General features: G+C 33.8%; 1 non-coding gene across 1 annotated transcript; it reads left to right on the forward strand.

Annotated features, from left to right (window-relative positions):
* The first annotated feature begins 13,390 nt into the window (after positions 1–13,390).
* On the forward strand, positions 13,391–13,497 carry LOC113750953. Its single transcript, XR_003464718.1, has one exon. It is a non-coding gene; the product is annotated as a small nucleolar RNA R71 (small nucleolar RNA).
* The last annotated feature ends 2,763 nt before the right edge of the window (positions 13,498–16,260 follow it).

The raw sequence follows: 16,260 nt of genomic DNA on the forward strand, positions 1-16,260 counted from the left end.
AGGGATAATTTCAGAAACATCCCTTGAGGTTTCTAACAATTTCACTGAGCTTCCCTGAGATTTGGAAAATTACACTTATCGTCCTTGATTTGATAGTTTTAGTAACAAAACCTTAAAATAATATTGACTTCATCAAATTTTTAAATGAATATCCAAAAATGCCCTTATGTAATGAATTTTAATTTATTTTTCTATACAATTATAAGATTATCTCGTATAATTATAAGGAAAATGTGCCAAATTTTTCATGTCTATACCTACTATTTGATAAACAACCATAATAATAATTTTATTACTATGATAGATACTTTTGATGGTATTTTATTATAAATTTAGATTTATAAGATAGAAAATGTTGAAATAGTTCATTTAGAGTTTATTAATTTTTCGAGTAATGGGATTATCATAATTTAGTTGTGATTTTGGGCAATTTCTTTTTGATTTATTGTTAATTTTAATACCAAAAAATAGAAAACAAATATCATAAAAAACATTGGATTACATATAAAATTAACTCATCAAAAAAATCACTAATTCAACATTTGGTTACAATAGAAACTAGAGACAATAGTGGTAGTTCTACAGTTTTATTGGTAAAAAATTAAAATAAGGAATAAGAAGGAAAAAGAATGAAAAAATAATTTTAAAACTCAATCTAAATATAAGCATACAAAATAAGGGAATTTTATTAAAATATTTAAGGGTCAAATTATCATTTTAAATGACAAGGGAGGTATGTGTAATTTTTCAAATCTCATGGGAGCTCAGTGAAATTGTTAGAAACCTCAAGGGAGGTTTCTGAAATTATCCCTAAAATTAAGTACCCTTCAATTGCCTTAATCTTCGTCTAGGATCAATTAATGTAGTTTCCATCATCTCTATTTTTTTGTTGTGACTCATAATTTTGGATTAATTTTCTATACATTGATTTGAATGCATGACAACTAATTTGAATTTGAAATCTAATGTATTTAGTTGTGATAATATATACACTTTTAATGTATATAAAATTAACTCTATAAAGAATACTTTACTTACGAAAACTGATGCTTTTCAAAAGAAAGAATGAGAAGTAATGAAAATCCAGCTTTTTGGTGTTTAACATAATTATTTGCTGCAGAGTTTGTCTCTAACTTCAAGACTTGCAAATACACACCGAGATTGAAAGAATGTGAAATTTTTGGTCAATAGAGGAAGCCATCGAAAAAAGCTCTAAGTTATTTATTTTTGGATACATGAATTATGACCCCCTATGATTTTATATAATGCCAAATGACCCACTTAAGGTTTCAAAATTGCCACAGAACCCCCTATAATTTTACATAATGTGAAAAATGGATGAAATGCACAATTAATTACAGCATTTATACCAAACTCGCATTAAAAATGCGTGTGATAAAATCTTAATTTCCACGTAACCCCCTCAGAATTTTATAAATATCTACTTTATCCCCCTGTGATTTTTGTATTTATTCACGTAATTCCTCTATGCTTTTATACAAGGTAAATAAGCATTGATTGATTTAGCATTTAAATAAGGGCGGTATTGGTATTTCAATTAATGATGTTACACAGCCTATTTTCCATCAAGTTTCTACTTTACATAAAATCATAGGAGGGTAAAGTGGACATTTTGAAACATTAAGGGGGTGCTTGTTTCACATATTGGAATCGGAAATGAAAATGGAATCATAGACTCTGGTTTTGGAATTAAACTTTTCATTCCAATATCTAGTTTGGTTCACACATTGGAATTAGCATCATTCCAATTCCTGATGCTTGGTTTGATGAGTGTTTCAGAATTAAATGTAATTAAATTCCAAATTTACCCCTAATATAACAATTTTTATAAAACAAAAGGATAATTGCAGAAACCTCCCTTGAGATTTCTGACACTTGCACTGACACTCCCTTGAGGTTTCAAAACAAACAAATTCATTCTAAATTTTGGTTTGGGGTAATTTCATAAACCAAATTGTGGTCACTTTCTGTAAAGTATCACTTTCCCATAAAAGACCAGCTTTTTATAGCTTTCCTCCATTATAACAACAAAGTACCCATTTTCCTATAAACAAATTTATTTATCGGATAAAATAAAAATAAACCCGTTTTTCAATAAAACACCAGTTTTTTATGGTTTTCCTTTATTATAAGAACAGAATACCCTTTCAAAATACAAATGGGAAACTGCAAAAAACATAAACAAGGGGAGCTTCCAAGGAGTCAGGGCGTCTGCACAGTTGAGTCCTTGCATTTGTTCTCTTCTGAAGATGGCCGATTCTCCGAGTCAGATTGCCGGACCTCTTCAATCATCGTAACTACTTCATCCATGTTTGGTCGCATATCTGGCACCTTGGCAACACATGCCATGGCTATTTGCAGCATCTGCACCATTTCTTCTTCAATATTTTGGAACCTCGTCAACTCGACATCAAAAACTTCGGCTGTCCATTCCTCCCTGACAACTTATTGGACCCACCTTGGGAGATCAACCATGTCATCCCGTCCTGGAGGCTGAATTGGTTGTTTTCCAGTTAGCATCTCCGCCATTTTTTCAAATCGTAAATTCTACCTTAGTATTAATTATAGGAGAAATTTGGGTGGAGGGTTTTCTTCAATTTTTCTTAGAGATCTTTCTCCTAGAGATTGACGGGATTTTTATATCAATGCAAGTTTAAATCCGATTTTATACCCGTTGACTGCAAGTGTACAGGCCGAAATCGTAATGTAGAGTATGTATCGGGTCGATCTCACGAGGAGCAAATTAAATAAGTACTAGACCCTTATTTTTCTCTATTATTTAGACTTACAATAAATCTGAACAAGAAAATTATAATTCTATTGTCTACAAATCTGGTTTAATCAATGTTAAATGCAAATGGAGAAATTTCACTAAAGATTGAATCTAGGGATGTAGATTCCACTTATGGCATAAACAACACAAATGAATAGATTTACCTCTTGTTATTTTTCTTGTTTAACCAGGGATTCATTTCCAATATTACCAAATCTCATTCTCATGATGAAATGGCCTAGAGCAATATAGTTTTCCCTATTTTCATGGTGAAATACTAGTTCTACTCTGTTTTCCTTCATCAAATGCTGGAAAATCCACTCAAGTGTACATCTATTTTCATGAACATACAACTCAAGCTCTACCCATGTTTTTCCATTGTTACTGTCAATTCTCATTGACTAATAACAACTATGAACATGCTATTGGTGATCAAACAATGACAAGTAATTACAACTGCACAAATAGACAAGTTAATACAAGATATAACAAGTGTAAATCACATTCAATTCATATTATTTAGCCATAAGTTTCATCTACTCCCTAGATAAAGAAAATTAGCTACTCATGAATGAAATAAAAATCAAACTCACAAGTTTATTAATGCAAAACATCATAAAGTACAATTACAAGAAAGATAAAAGAAAACTTAGCCAATTAATGGTGAAGCCCTCAAATTTCTGCTATGTTCTTGTACAAGATGATTACAAGATGAGTCTCCAATTACTTCCTCAAGAACTTCTAGTTAGAGAGAAAATGTTACCAGATGAAAAACTCCCTATGTATGGTAATCTGACCTCTCCAATGTCTCTGCATAAAAGCTGGTCCAAAACTCCTTTTTCCTGGTCAAATTTTCCACCCTTTGATTCCCAAATCTGAAATTTGTTAAGATAGTCAATAACCAATGTTTTTGACTTGAAAATAAGCCATATTGTCTGCCCTTTTGTCTTCTGAAGCATGTGCACCTAATTCCCTTGCAACTTATAGCTGAAAAGTGGTATGAACACAAGAGAAATGGCTGAGCAAATTGCAGATTTTCGGCTACAAAACGCGACTACACAAAACGCGGCATCAACTCGCGTTTTCAACTTGGCCTTGCTTCAACTACTATTTTCTCTATGATGAAGGCTGAACTAACTTTTGTGCAATCACATAAATTGTAGCCCTTTGAGTTAGCTTTGCAATGCTTCAAGAATCATCCAAATCAGAGCTTTGTAGCCTGAGATATGATCGAAATACTATCACCTGGTCAAACCCCTGTTTCGATTTTCGACCACAGAATGTAGCTTCTGTATTCTGACTTTTTGTCCATGAAAACAGCAGAATTGGATTTCGATATATTCATAACAATTGTAGATCTCTCTCTTAGCTTTAAAATGGTATAAAGATCACCTCAATCCGATAAGTGTAGCTCCAGATATAGTCAAAATACCGAAGAGTATCAAAACTGTCTTGAATTGCATTTCCTCACTTTGAACGTTTTTCACTTCATTTCTCTTTTAACCACTTGAATTCATCACCAATTATCTATTTTTCACCTCACTTGACATCCTTTGGTGATTGAATCATTAAATTTGCATAAAAATGAAGTTTTTATCACTAAAATCAATAGAAATGCAATAATAGCCACTTTTACCAAACAATGTATATTTTTACCAAAATCTATTTATTTTAGTTATAAAACTAAATAATCAAACCAAAATCAACTAATAAAATGCACTTAAAAATACGTAAAATAAACCCTTATCAAATACCCCCACACTTGAACCATTGCTTGTTCTCAAGCAACATGAAATTCCAATCATCAATGATCCCAAGATTGAAAATAAACATACGTAGTATTTCAACTTCATTTCCTTGAATCAAGGTAAATAACCCTTATGTGATCTTTCAATTAACTTCAAGTATTCATAATATCAAACAAAGAAGAGCCAAGTATACCATAATTTTACTAATTCAACTCAACTTCTCATTTTTATTCAATTTCGCAAACAAGCAACTCCTATAGTCAATAAAGATGCTAACTAATCTCATGATCAACTTCTTATTTTTCTTAAAGAGGGCTTTATTTTCTTCTTTTTTTATATATATATCTTTTAAGAGTTAAATACTACTTAAGTTGTGAAAAAATGCCTTTTGACGCGAAGATCGACATTTTTAGATGAAGATTACCGGTTACTCAACATTTCACATACTCAAGTTGCTGTTCATACTCTTAATTCAAGTACCGTTTTACGCGAAAGTCGACATTTGTAGATGAAGACTCCCGGTTACTAAGTACAAGAACCATTGGAGTAGAATATTTTTTTTTATAAATATATATATAAAGAAATAATAAAATTTCCTCTAAGAATAATCATGAGAAAAGTATAACACTTATTGACCATATTAATTTCTTAACTTATAAAATCAGATAAAAATAAGAATTTTCATCAAATATGCAAAATGTAGGCATAATTTTCTCCACTTTACTAGATATACTTTCCTATAGATGTAAAAATTATAATCAAATAATAGTCATTTTCAAATTAAATGAGAAAAGAAGTTTCAAAACCACATATACTTATTTCAAAAGGATAAGTGATAAAATTTTATTTATTTATTATGATTATTATATATATATGTATAAGGTTTTGGAAAAATTTTGACAGAGTCTCCCCTTAAAAGTGGACTAAACTCCCTGCCAGCAACCACAAGAAACAAATTTGAAGCACAAGAAATATAACCAACATCAAACACAACTAAAACCACAAGTACTACACATATTTCTCCCCTACACTTAAAATACACATTGTTCGCAATGTGTAGGGAAGGAAAGAAAAGAAAAGAAAAGAAAGAAATACTTCCCAAGGCAATGGCTGAGATCCTTATCAGCCATTAATCACGAACCACTGCCAAAATACAAGTACCTACCAAATAGAAAACAGAAAAATAAAATGAAGTTAAACAACTTAAGTTCCACAAGTTAAGACAATCAGGCAAGCAATCTAGAAACAAAAGATGGCATCTTCAGTGTGCCAAATCAGTCAGCCCCCTCGGCATCATCGTCATCCTCTGCATCACGATTGGGCGGTGGATGAATGCCCAAATAATTTTCAATTCGGCTTAGACGATTCCTAATGTCAGCAAACTGGTATGCAAAGTTGTCGATATGGTCAAAAAGTTACTGCCAATTAGTCTGTGGCGGAGGAGGAGGTGGTGCTGCAGTAGATGGTCCAACTTCATCGCGACCATGTCTAGCCTTCTGTCTCTGCTCCTGAACAGAGCGTGGAACGTCCCCCGTGCCAATTCCAAGCCGGCGGAGAGTAGTGATAGATAATTCAACTCCCGGTGGAACATACTCCGGCCGCATGCCTTTTAAGCGAACCTCAAAACGCGGGAAGATCAAGGTTAGTAGACGAGGGAATGATAATTTGAAAAAAGTTGTCTTACGCCTCGCCGTAGACCGAATGTGGCTAATGATAATGTTAGGCAGTGAAATGCGAGCATATGGAGACGTCCGGTTATGGAACATGTAATTCAAGAAGTAGATATCACTCTTGCGAACCTCCGTATGCCCCGTCTTCTTAGGAATTACATTGTGAGCCATCATATAAATGATAAGACGATGACGAGGTTCGAAAACATTCGCCACTATGGTCTCTTTCCTTGTAGAGATAAAATGTTGGTACTCGAGACCAAACCTAGCAATGGCCAACGAGGGATCCCACTTCCTATTTGGGGTCCCAAATTCCCAAATTCCTTCTTCAAATCTACTGGACGTCCGTCATCCATACACCCCAAAATAGCGGCCAAATCTTGACGTGACAAGACGATTCGTCTTTCACGCACCTAGGACTCAACCATTTCTTCACTATGGCGCGCCTTACTCTCAATGTTGGCGTAAAATTCTCGCACAAAGTCGGGGTAGTAATGGTTTGGTAGGGTGAGAATCGAAACCCATCCAAGTTGAGCAAAAGCCTCCGAGATGTTGTACATCATCTTAACTGGTGGACTCATGTGCATTTCAAACAAAAACTCCAAATTAGCATGCTCCTCATGCCACTCCTGATTCCTGCGATTGTTGAACCTAGCACTGTTAAATACCGATTTTTCAGCTCCACGAGAGGTGCCCTCACCAGGTTGTCGGCTAACTGGTGGAGGAGAAGGTGACATTTCCTCCTCAGTTACCTCCATTTCCTCATTCACCTCCCTCTCATCACTACTAGAGGATGAAGGTATCACTCTTCTTCCCCTTGGCATAGTACCTAAAAAAAAATTTCAATTAACCACATGTACTAGGACATGAATCATTATTTGGCAACAAAAATCCAGAATTAATCCAAATAACCGCAAATACATTTCCTCAAGTTCTAATCATTCAATGATCATACAAAAAGAAACATATTTTCTGCTTAAAATTGCCCAAAATCACCAACTTAAACAAGATATGTATCAATTATAATTCAATCAGTGAAAGTAGCATCAATCATGATTATAGCAATCTATAATTAATAATAATAATGTGCAATTAGCTATAACCATGATTAGGCAAAAATTAAACTAATTAACTCACAAAGTGTTAATAACCAAATTGTTCACTATATATAATGCACATGCTAAAACATCATCAACTAACCATTCTTAATCATAATTAATAATCACCAATGACTCAAAAACATCCTAAATCCATTTTCTAATTTCTTCTAAATATAGCAATTGTGAATTTTTAAAGTAATAATGACCAACAAATTGCTACATTTAAACATATAAACATGCTTAAACAATCTTAATAAGCATGAATAACTTCAAAAATAGTCATATACATCATCAAATTTTCGAAATTAAAAGATGTCAGAAAACTCAGGATAAAAAAATGAACTTCTAAAATCAAAAGATTTGACGAAGAAACTTACCTCAATCTCGTAGAAGGATGTTTTGGTGATGCTAAAAATGTGAAAAGCCCTATGAAACAACCTCCAATTGAACTCCAATTGAAAAAATTAGAATTCACAAACCCTAGCCTTCAATTCCTTAAAAACCGAATTTAAGGTGATTTTCTTGGATTTTAATCGGTTAGAAATGTTGTTTGATGCTCAAAAGGTGTTGGGTTGATATTTTCTAGCAACATTATGGAACAAAATTGAAGATTTGTGAGTTGGGTAGAACAGAAGAGAGAAAACGCGGTTGAAAGTTCAAGAGAAGAAGGAAAATGAACTGGAAATCGCGTTTTTGGAAACTTTATTCGGACACAGAAAACGCGACTCAAAACGTGCCTTCAACTCGCGTTTTTTAAGTCGCGTTTCCTTCCCAAATCTTGCAGCACTGAAAACACGGTTTAGTGAAGAAACGCGACTTAAAGTCACGTTTTCTATATCGCGTTTTTGCGATGGCCTTCAAAACGCGACTTTGAGTCGCGTTTTGAAGGCGCGTTTTCTGTTCTGCTGGTGCAGAATTGAAAACGCGATTTTGCACAAACACGACTCTGAAGTGCATTTTTGTAAAAAATGTGTTTTCTGCTGCAAATTTTAGTAGAAATTCAACTTTTACAAAATTACAAATGGTACCCCAATCACTCAAAATTCATCATAGATCATTTATTTGCCAAATTTACCAATGTATGCACATGTAAAACACTGAAAACATGCATTTTACCCCTTTTTAGCGAATCAAAAACACCTTTAACGCAAATCAAGGGTTTGAGTTGTTTGATCAAAGTTCGCCTTTTTCACCTCAAATGGTAACCTTTGCTTCCATATGTCAACACTATAACACAAAAATAACAAATCAATTAAAATACATATATTAAACACAAAATCACTACAAATTAACACATATAACTTAAACATTGGGTTGCCTCCCAATTAGCGCTTTTGTTTATAGTCGTTGGTTCGACTCTCTTATAACTTTTTTAACTCTCCATTGCATTTTCTAAGGAGTAAATTACTCTTTTAGGAACCTTTTCTTCGACCAAATAGGGGTTCAATCTTTGACCATTTACTTTGAATGGGGCACCATTTTCTCCTTTTATTTCTACTGCTCCATAACGAAACATGCGAACCACTTCAAATGGCCCGGACCATCGAGACTTAAGCTTTCCAGGAAATAATTTAAGTCTTGAGTTAAACAATAACACCTTTTGCCCTTCTTCAAAATGCTTAGGGAGAATGTGTTTATCATGCCAAAATTTCACTTTTTCTTTGTAAATTCTGGCATTCTTATACGAGATTAATCGCGATTCCTCCAATTCGCTTAACTCGAGCATTCTCTTTTCACCTGCAGATTTAAAATCAAAATTAATAGCTTTAATGGCCCAATAAGTTTTATGTTCTATTTCTACAGGTAAATGACACGCTTTTTCATAAACAAGTTTATATGGAGACATTTCCAACGACGTTTTAAATGCCGTTCTATACGCCCACAAAGTATCTTCAAGCTTGTTTGTCCAATCCTTTCTCGATTGGTTGACAGTTTTCTCCAAAATGATTTTAATTTTTCGGTTGGCCAACTTTGCTTGACCATTAGCTTGAAGATGATAGGGAAGTGACTTTTTATGCCTGCATCCATATTTAAGCAACAAGGTGTCAATAATTTTATTACAAAAATGCTTACCTTCATCGCTTATTATTGTTTTTGGGACTCTAAACCTACAAAATATGTTCCGTTTAAGGAACTTAAGCACAACTTTAACATCATTAGTTTGTGAAGGAATGGCCTCCACCCATTTAGAAATATAATCAACTGCTAAAAGGATGTACTTATTATTATATGAGTTAGAAAATGGCCCCATAAAATCAATGCCCCAAACGTCAAATAGCTCAACTTCCAAATATGTAGTAAAAGGCATTTCATTCTTTCTCGAGATATTACTGATTCTTTGGCATTGATCACAACTTTTAACCTAATTTCTAGCATCTCGGTACATAGCAGGTCAATAAAATCCAGATTGTCATATCTTTGCTATGGTTTTAGTTGTACTAAAATGACCTCCCGTTTCAAGGGTATGACAATGCTTTAAAATACTATATACCTCTTCTTCCGGAACACATCTTCTAATTATTCCATCTGCACAATGTTTGTAAAAGAACGATTCTTCCAAAAAATAATGTTTAGTATCATTTAAGAATTTTTTCCTTTGATGAGAATTCAAATCATTTGGTATCACTCCACTAACTACAAAGTTAACTAGATCAGCATACCATGGTGACTTATAAATTGCCATTAAAAACACATTTGAAAATTTTTCTTTAATGGCTGAATGATTTTCTTGAGATATGTTTTCCAGTCTAGAAAGATGATCAACGACTAAGTTCTCGGGTCCTTTTTTATCTTTGATCTCCAAATCAAATTCTTGCAATAATAAAATCCATCAAATTAGTCGAAGTGTTGCATCTTTCTTATTTAAAAGATATTTGAGTGCTGCATGATCGGTATAAATGATAACTTTAAATCCTACTAAGTACGATCGCAAATATCACTACTAGCAACTCCTTCTTTGTAGTTGCATAGTTAACTTGGGTTTCATTTAACATTTTACTTGCATAATAAATGACATAAAGTCACTTATCATGTTTTTGCCCAAGAACAACTCCAACTGCAAAATCACTTGCATCACACATCAATTCGAATGGTAAGCTCCAGTCCGGTGATGCTATTATGGGTGCGGAGATAAGTTCCTTTTTCAACCTATTAAAAGTAAATAAACACTCATCATTAAAGTGAAAAGAAACATCTTTTGCAAGTAATTCATATAAAGGTTTAGCAATTTTGAAGAAATCCTTAATAAACAACCAATAAAATTTCACATGTCCAAGAAAGTTGCGAATGCCTTTCACATTGATAGGTGGAGGCATTCTCTCAAGAACCTCTATCTTGGCTTGATCTATCTCAATACCTTCTGAAGAAATTTTGTGGCATAGTACAATACCCTCACAAATCACGAAATAACATTTTTCGCAATTCAATACAAGGTTTGTTTCTTCACATCTCTGCAAAATTAGATCTAAATTGTTAAGACAATGATCATAAGTAGATCCAAATACAGAAAAATCATCTATGAAAATTTCCATAATTTTCTCATTAAAATCAGAGATAATTACCATTATGCATCGTTGGAAGGTAGCCGGTGCATTGTACAGTCCAAAAGGCATTTTTCGAAATGCAAAAATGCCGTAAGGACAGGTGAATGTTGTTTTCTCTTGATCTTCCGGTGCTATGACTATTTCATTGTATCCTGAAAAACCATCCAAGAAACAATAAAATGCATATCCGGCCAATCTTTCTACCATTTGATCAAGAAAAGGAAGAGGGAAATGATCCTTTTCTAGTGGTTGTATTCAGTTTTCTATAATCTATACAAACTCGCCACCCAATTACAACTCTAGATGGAATCATTTCATCATTGTTACCATATACTATGGTTATCCCCCCTTTCTTTGGCACTACATGAATAGGAGAAATCCATACACTATCAGAAATTGAAAAAATTATACATGCACCCAGCTATTTAAGGATTTCTACTCTTACCACTTCTTTCATATTTGGATTTAACTTTCTTTGAGTTTCAACCACCGGTTTAGAGTTTTCTTCCAACAAAATCCTGTGCATACAAATAGTTGAACTAATTTCTTTGATATCAGAAATCGTCCATCCTATTGCCTTTAAATACTTTCTCAAAACACGTAAGAGTTTGCCTAGTTGTTCCTCATCTAGTGCAGTATTTACAATCACCGGTAATGTCTATTTTTCTTCAAAAAAATGCATATTTGAGGTGTTTAGGCAGTGGCTTAAACTCAAGCCGTGGTGCTTGCTCACATGACGGTGGAGATAGCCCTTTGCTCAGTCCTAACTCCTCATATGCATTTCTCCTTTTGTAAGGAATCTGTGCCTGCAAAAATTCAGTCATTTCTTCAACTTGTTCCTCTTGTAAACCTATACCATTAAGACAAAATTCAAGAGAATCATCATCAAGATTAACTTGACTCATTTCTAATGCCAATTCATCACATATGTCAATAGAATAAACATGATCGATAAAAGAGGGATACTTCTCCACTTTACTCAAATCAAACTCCACTTCCTCTTTACCAATTTGGAACTTAAACTTACCACATTTAACATCTATTATTGTACCTGCGGTGGCCAGAAATGGTCTACCAAATATAACCGGTATTGACATCCTCCTCCATATCTAAAACAACAAAATCAACAGAAATAATGAATTTTTGTACTTTAATGAGCACATTCTCCAATATACCCATTGGATATCTAATAGACCTGTCAGCTAATTGCAAGGAAATGTTAGTACGCTTTAACTCTTTCAACCCCAATTGCCTAGCCACAGTTAAACGAATTAATGAAACACTTGCACCAAAGTCACAAAGTGCTTTAGAGAATTCTACATTAGCAATAGTGCAAGGAACTGTGAAACTCCCCGGATCTTCCAACTTTGGTGGCAATTTGTTTTGTAGGATGACACTACATTCTTCCGTTAATGTAATTGTCTCGCAATCTATTAACTTCCTTTTCTTAGTTATTATTTCCTTAAGAAACTTTGCGTATGAAGGAATCTGCAAAATAGCATCAACAAAAGGAATGTTAATATGTAATTGTTTGAAAATGTTGATAAAATTTTCAAATTCTTTGTCATTTCTCGAAAGCTTCAATCTTTGAGGGAATGCCATCGGTGGAGGAATTGGTGTTGTATCTCCCATTTGTGGTTCATTTTCCTCCATCTTTTCTTTCCCTTTGATTTTCTTGCCGTCCTCTCCTAACTCACTCAACTGCTTGTTCTCTCTTCTTTCACATTCAACTACTAGTGGCTCACCTACTTCCTTAACACTACGGAGGGTTACAGCCTTCACATGCTCCCTTGGGTTTACCTCAGTCTTACTAGGTAAATCCCCTTAGTTGTAATTGTTAATCGCATTTGCTATTTGCCTTAATTGGACCTCGACATTCCTGTACATATTGGTGAGTTGATCCATCCTTCCTTCAATTCTTTCAAACCATTGAGTAGTGGCACTGGCTAACTTTTTAATTTTATCATTTGATACATTTGTCAGTTTCTCAATTGCCAATTCTCAAGCTGATTTGGATTCCGGAAGTGATTGTTTTGGTTGAAAACCCGATGGATTACTTAGTCTTTGTTGGTTCCCTTGATCCTTCCATCCAAAATTCGGGTGATTACGCCATCCTGAATTGTAGGTATTAAAGTATGAATTGTTTTGGAGTGGACGGTTGTAATTATTGAGGTATTGAACATGTTCGCTGCTAGAACATATAGAATCATCATGATCTTCGCCGCAAGTAGTACAACATGCAACAACTACTCCTTGATTAGAGTTAGAACCAACGTGTCTATTAAGTATCTTAACCACATTATCCATTTTTGCACTTAACATATTCAAGGTATCTACTTCAAGCATACTTGCGGTTCTCCTTGTATTACCTCGTTCATTGGTCCATTGGTAGTTGTTAGCAGCCATTTCTTCAATCAATTGTTGAGCTTCCTCAGCTGTCTTTCCAATCAATGCTCCTCCCGCTGCCGTATCTACATGCATCTTTGTTGGATAGGTGAGACCATTGTAAAATGTTTGGACTACTAGCCAATCTGGTAGACCATGATGAGGACATCTTCGTTGCAATTCCCGATAGCGCTCCCAAGTTTCATACAATGTCTCTCCTTCCTGTTGAGAAAAACTAGTTATATCCATTCTAAATTTAGCAGTTTTTTCAGGTGGAAAGAATTTATTGAGAAACGCCTTAACTAATTCAGCCCAATTAGTAAAAGTGTTTGGATGATGAGATTGTAGCCAAACCTTGGCTTTGTCCCTTAGTGAAAATGGAAACAATCGAAGTTTAATTATATCATTACTAATACCATTAAACTTAATTGTATAACAGATTTCGAGAAATGTTGACAAGTGAGAATTTGGATCTTCGGTGGCATTACCTCCATATTGAGATTGTTGTACCATTTGAATCAGTGATGGTTTAATCTCAAAATTATTAGCATTTACCGTTGGCCTTGCGATGCTAGTTTGAGAATCTTGTGTTCCCGGTAAAGCAAAATCTCGTAAAATTCGCCTATTTTGGTCATTTTTCGCCATTTCTTTTTCAAATGGTAATTCTATCAAGATTTCTTCTATCGGCTGCCAAACCTCTTGTTCCTCTTGATGCGGTGTATTCCACCTTTGTCTCTGTAGTGTCCTCTCAATTTCAGGATCAAAAAGTGCAATTTCTCGATTTGATCGGTGCATACACTACAAATAAAAATCAGAAAAATTTTACAGTTTTAATTATTAAAATCAACTATAATCAGCTTGAATAAAAATAATAAAAATATCTAAATTAATAGAGATGATTAGGCCCTAATATTGCCGCTCCCCAGCAACGGCGCCAAAAATTTGACGAAATTTTTATATCAATGCAAGTTTAAATCCGATTTTATACCCGTTGACTGCAAGTGTACAGGCGAAATCATAATGTAGGGTATGTATCGGGTCGATCCCACGAGGAGCAAATTAAACAAGTACTAGGCCCTTATTTTTTTCTATTATTTAGACTTACAATAAATCTGAGCAAGAAAATTATAATGTTATTGTCTACGAATCTGGTTTAATCAATGTTAAATGCAAATGGAGAAATTTCACTAAAGATTGAATTTAGGGATGTAGATTCCACTTATGGCATAAACAACACAAATGAATAGATTTACCTCTTGTTATTTTTCTTATTTAACCAGAGATTCATTTTCAATATTACCAAATCTCATTCTCATGATGAAATGGTCTAGAGCAATATAGTTTTCCCTATTTTCATGGCGAAATACTAGTTCTACTCTGTTTTCCTTCATGAAATGCTGAAAAATCCACTCAAGTGTACATCTATTTTCATGAACATACAACTCAAGCTCTACTCATATTTTTTCATTGTTACTGTCAATTCTCATTGACTAATAACAACTATGAACGTGCTATTGGTGATCAAATAATGACAAGTAATTACAACTGTACAAATAGACAAGTTAATACAATATATAATAAGTGTAAATCACATTCAATTCATAATATTTAGCCATAAGTTTCATCTACTCCCTAGATAAAGAAAATTAGCTACTCATGAATGAAATAAAAATCAAACTCACAAATTTATTAATGCAAAACATCATAAAATACAATTACAAGAAAGATAAAAGAAAACTTAGCCAATTAATGGTGAAACTCTCAAATTTCTGCTATGTTCTTGTACAAGATGATTACAAGATGAGTCTCCAATTGCTTCCTCAAGAACTTCTAGTTAGAGAGAAAATGTTACCAGATGAAAAACTCCCTACGTATGGTAATCTGACCTCTCCAATGTCTCTGCATAAAAGCTGGTCCAAAATTCCTTTTTCCTGGTCAAATTTTCCACCCTTTGATTCCCAAATCTGAAATTTGTTAAGATAGTCAATAACAAATGTTTTTGACTTGAAAATAAGCCATATTGTCTACCATTTTGTCTTCTGAAGCATGTGCACCGAATTTCCTTGTAACTTATAGCTGAAAAGTTGTATGAACACAAGAGAAATGGCTGAGCAAATTGCAGATTTTCGCTACAAAACGCGACTACACAAAACACGGCATCAACTCGCGTTTTCTCAACTCACATTTTCAACTTGGCCTTGCTTCAACTGTGATTTTTTCTATGATGAAGGCTGAACTAGCTTTTGTGCAAACACAAAAGTTGTAGCCCTTTGAGTTAGTTTTACAATGCTTCAAGAATCATCCAAATCGGAGCTTTGTAGTCTGAGATATAATCGAAATACTATCACCTGGTCAAACCCCTGTTTCGATTTTCGACCACAGAATGCAGCTTCTGTATTCCGACATTTTGTCCATGAAAACAGCAGAATTGGATTTTGACGTCTTCATAACAATTGTAGGTCTCTTTCTTAGCTTTAAAATGGTATAAAGATCATCTCAATCCGATAAGTAGCTCCAAATATAGTCAAAATACCGAAGAGTGTCAAAACTGTCTTGAATTGCATTTCCTCACTTTGAACGTTTTTCACTTCATTTCTCTTTTAACCACTTGAATTCATCACCAATTATCTATTTTTCATCTCACTTGACATCCTTTGGTGATTGAATCATTAAACCTGCATAAAAATGAAGTTTTTATCACTAAAATCAATAGAAATGCAATAATAGCCATTTTTACCAAACAATGTATATTTTTACCAAAACCTATTTATTTTAGTTATAAAACTAAATAATCAAACCAAAATCAACTAATAAAATGCACTTAAAAAAACGTAAAATAAACCCTTATCAAAGATCTTGTTGAACAATTTGCCCACTGAAAATATTTACCCACTATTAATCTATTTAGATCTACTTTAGATCTTCTTTTTTTCAAGAGATTTTGAATTACGTATGAAGACTATATGATGAAGAAGAAGAGATAGGAAAACTGATGAAGAAGAAGAACAGAAAGAACGGCGT

This window comes from Coffea eugenioides, chromosome 10 (assembly GCF_003713205.1).
Source record: "Coffea eugenioides isolate CCC68of chromosome 10, Ceug_1.0, whole genome shotgun sequence".
Lineage (NCBI taxonomy): Eukaryota > Viridiplantae > Streptophyta > Magnoliopsida > Gentianales > Rubiaceae > Coffea > Coffea eugenioides.